The sequence below is a fragment of the Phyllobates terribilis genome, unplaced genomic scaffold, assembly GCF_046119375.1.
Source record: "Phyllobates terribilis strain yellow unplaced genomic scaffold, ASM4611937v1 Scaffold_103__1_contigs__length_5881359, whole genome shotgun sequence".
Taxonomy (NCBI): Eukaryota; Metazoa; Chordata; class Amphibia; order Anura; family Dendrobatidae; genus Phyllobates; species Phyllobates terribilis.
Window position 1 is genome coordinate 95,942 of NW_027362863.1, and position 4,341 is coordinate 100,282.

Consider the following 4,341-nt stretch of genomic DNA (forward strand, 5'->3'; position numbering starts at 1 on the left):
GGCAGGTCGAGGGCAGGCCAGAGTAAGAGCAGGCCGGAGCCAAGGAGTGGGCAGGCCAGAGCCAGAGCGAGGGCAGGCCAGAGCCAGAGCGAGAGTAGGCCAGAGCCAAGCGAGGGCAGGCCAGAGCCAAATCGAGAGCAGTCCGGATCCAAGGCGAGGGCAGGCCAGAGCGAGAGTAAGCCGGAGCAAAGGCAAAGGCAGGCCAGAGCCAGAGCGAGAGCAGGCCAGAGCCTGAGCGAGAGCAGGCCAGAGCCAGGGCGAGAGCAGGCCGGAGCCAGGGCAAGGGCAGGCCGGAGCCAGAGCGAGAGTTGGCCAGAGCCAAGGCAAGGGCAGGCCAGACCCAGAGCGAGAGAAGGCCGGAGCCAAGACAAGGGCAGGCCGGAACCAGGGCGAGAGCAGGCAAGAGCCAGAGCGATGGCAAGCCGGACCCAGGGCGAGGCCAGTACGGAGCTAGAGCGAGGGCAAGCCGGACCCAGGGCGAGGCCAGATCCAGAGCAAGAGCAGGCCAGAGCCAGAGTGAGAGTAGGCTGGAGCCAAGGCGAGGGCAGGCTGGAGCCTGGGCGAGGGCAGGCCAGGGCGAGAGCAGGTCGGAGCCAGGGCGAGAGCAGGCCGGAGCCAAGGCGAGGGCAGAACGGAGCCAGAGCGATGGCAAGCTGGAGCCAGGGCGAGCGCAGTCCGGCGCTAGAGCGAGAGCAGGCCAGAGCTAGGGCAAGAGCAGGCCGGAGCCAAGGAGAGGGCAGGCCAGAGCCAGAGCGAGAGCAGGCCGGAGACAGGACGAGGGCAGACCGGAGCCAGGGTGAGAGCAGGCCGGAGCCAGAGCGAGGGTTGGCCAGAGCCAAGGCAGTGGCAGGCCGGAACCAGGGCGAGAGCAGGCAAGAGCCAGAGCAATGGCAAGCCGGACCCAGGGCGAGGCCAGTCCGGAGCTAGAGCGAGAGCAAGCCAGAGCCAAGCGAGAGCAGGCCAGAGCCAAATCGAGAGCAGTCCGGATCCAAGGCGAGGGCAGGCCAGAGCGAGAGTAAGCTGGAGCAAAGGCAAGGGCAGGCCAGAGCCAGAGTGAGAGAAGGCCGGAGCCGAGGAAAGGGCAGGCCAGAGCCAGAGCAGGCCAGAGCCAGAACTGTCCGGAGACAGAGCTAGGGCAGGCCTGAGCCAGAGTGAGAGCAGGCTGGAGCCATGGCGAAGGCAGGCCAGAACAAGAGCGAGATCAGGCTAGAGTCAAGACGAGGGCAGGCAAGAGCCAGAGGAAGAGCAGGCCGGAGCCAAGGTATGCGTAGGCCAGAGCGAGAGCAGGTCGGAGCCAGGCCGAGAGCAGGCCGGATCCAATGCAAGGGTAGGCCGGAGTCAGGGCGAGGGCAGGCCGGAGCCAGAGTAAGAGGAGGCCGGAGCCAAGGCGAGAGCAGGCCGGAGCCAAGGCGAGGGTAGGCCAGAGCCAAGGCGAGGGCAGGCCGGAACCAGGGCGAGAGCAGGCTGGAGACAGGGCGAGGCCAGAGCCAGAGAGAGAGCAGGCCAGAGCGAGAGTAGGCCAGAGCCAGGGCGAGGGCAGGCCAGAGCCAGAGAAAGAGCAGGCCGGAGCCAAGGCGAGAGCAGGCCGGAGCCAAGGCGAGAGCAGGCCGGAGCCAAGGCAAGAGCAGGCTGGAGCCAAGGCGAGAGGAGGCCGGATCCAGAGCAAGAACATGCCGGAACCAGGGTGAGGGCAGGCCAGAGCCAGAGAGAGGGCATGCCGGAGCCAGGCCTGGCGAGGGTAGGCCGGAGCCAGGGCGAGGGTAGGCCGGAGCCAGAGCGAGGGCAGGCCGGAGCCAGAGCGAGAGCAGGCCGGAGCCAGAGCGAGAGCAGGCCAGAGCCAAAGCGAGAGCAGGCCGGAGCCAAGGCGAGAGCAGGCCGGAGCCAAGGTGAGGGCAGGCCGGAACTAGCGCGAGAGCAGGCCAGAGCCTGGGCGAGAACAGGCCGAAGCCAAGGCGAGGACAGTGCAGAGCCAGAGCGAGAGAAGGCCAGAGCCAGGGCGAGGGCAGGCACGAGCCAGAGTCAGAGCAGGCCGGAGCCAAGGCTCGGGCAGGTAAGAGCCGTACGAGGGTAGGCCAGAGCCAGAGCGAGAGAAGGCCAGAGCCATGGCGAGGGCAGGCCAGAGCAAGAGCGAGAGCAGGCCGGAGCAAAGGCAAGGGCCAGCCAGAGCGAGAGCAGGCCAGAGACAGAGCGAGAGCAGGCCGGAGCCAGAGCAAGGGCAGGCCGGAGCCAGAGCGAGAGTAGGCCAGAGCCAAGGCGAGGGAAGGCCAGAGCCAGACAGAGCGAGAGAAGGACGAAGCCAAAGCAAGGGCAGGCATGAACCAGGTCGAGAGCAGTCCGGATCCAAGGCGAGAACAAGCCGGAGCCAAGGCGAGAGCAGGCCGGATCCAGAGCGAGAGCAGGCCGGAGACAGTGCAAGGGCAGGCTGGAGCCAGATCGATGGCAGGCCGTAGCCAGAGCGAGAGCAGGCAAGAGCCAGAGTGAGAGCAGGCCGGAGCCTGGGCGAAAGCAGGCCGGAGCGAGAGCGGGCGGAGCCATGGCGAGGGCAGGCCGGAGCCAGAGCGAGAGCAGGCCGGAGCCAGGAGAAGGGCAGGCCGGAGCCAAAGAAAGAGTTGGCCAGAGCCAAGGCAAGGACAGGCCAGAACCAGGGCGAGAGCATGTCGGAGCCAGGGCGAGAGCATGTCGGAGCCAAGGCGAGAGCAGGCCGGAGCCAAGGCGAGAGGAGGCCGGATACAGAGCGAGAACATGCCGGAGCCAGAGCAAGAGTAGGCCAGATCCAGGGCGAAAGCAGGCTGGAGCCCGTGCGAGGGCAAGCCGGAGCCATAGCGAGAGAAGGCCGGAGCCCGTGCGAGGGCAGGCCAGAGCCATAGCGAGAGAAGGTCGGAGCCAAGGCGAGGGCAGGCCAGAGCGAGAGCAAGCCGGAGCCAGGGCCTGAGCAGGCGGGAGGCAAGGCAAGGGCAGGCCAGAGCGAGAGCAGGCCGGAGCCAGGGCGAGAGCAGGCTGGAGCCAATTCGAGGGCAGGCCAGGGCGAGGGCAGGCCAGAGAAAGAGCGACAGTAGGCCGGAGCCAGGGCGAGGGCAGGCTGGAGCCAGAGTGAGAGCAGGCCGGACCCAAGGCGAGAGCAGGACTTAGCCAGAGCGAGGGCAGGCCGAAGCCAGAGCGAGAGCAAGCCGGAGCCAAGTTGATGTCAGGCCAGATCGAGAGCAGGCATGATCCAAAGCAAGGGCAGGCTAGAACCAGACCGAGAGCAGGCCGGAGCCAAGGCAAATGCAGGCCGGATCCAGGGCGAGAACAGGCAGGAGCCAAGGCGAGGGCAGGCCGGAGCCAGAGATATAGCAGGCCGGAGCCAAGGCGAGAGCAGGCCGGAGCCAGTGCGAGAGCAGGCCAGAGCCAGAGCGAGAGCAGGCCAGAGCCAGGACGAAGGCAGGCTGGAGCCAGTGCAAGAGCAGGCTGGAGCCAAGGAGAGGACAGGCCAAAGCCAGAGCGAGAGCAAGCAAGAGCCAGGTCGAGAGCAGGCAGTAGCCAAGACAAGGGCAGGCCAGAGCGAGAGCAGGCTGGAGCCAGGGCGAGAGGAGGCCGGAACTAAGGCGAGGGCAGGCCAGAGGCAGAGCGAGGGCAGGCAAGAGCCAGGGCGAGGGCAGGCCAGAGCCAAGGCAAGGGCAGGCCAGAGCCAGAGTGAGGGCAGGCTGGATCTAGAGTGAGAGCAGGCCGGAGCCAAGGCGAGGGCAGGCCAGAGCGAGAGCAGGCATGAGCCAAGGCAAGGGCAGGCCGGAACCAGGGCGAGAGCAGTCCGGAGCCAGGGCAAGAGCAGGCCGGAGCCAAGGCGAGGGCAGGCCAGAGCCAGAGCGAGGGCAGACCGGAGCCAGGGCGAGGGCAGGCCAGAGCCAGAGAGAGAGTAGGCCGGAGCCAGGGCGAGAGCAGGCTGGAGCCAGGGCGAGGGCAGGCCGGAGCCAAGGCGAGGGCAGGCCGGAGCCAGAGCGAGGGCAGGCCGGAGCCAGAGTGAGAGCAGGCTGGAGCCAAGTTGACGTCAGGCCAGATCGAAAGCAGGCATGATCCAAAGCAAGGTCAGGCTGGATCCAGGGCGAGAACAAGCAGGAGCCAAGGCGAAAGCAGGCCAGATCCAGAGAGAGAGCAGACCGGAGCCAGGGTGAGAGCAGGCCGGAGCCAAGGTGAGGGCAGGCCGGAACCAAGGTGAGAGCAGACCCGAGCCAAGGCGAGGGCAGGCCAGAAGTAGAGCGAGAGCAGGCCAGAGCCAAGGCGAGGGCAGACCAGAGCGATAGCAGGTCGGAGCCAAGGCGAGGGCAGACAAGAGTGAGAGCAGGCCGGAGCCAAGGCGAGGGCAGG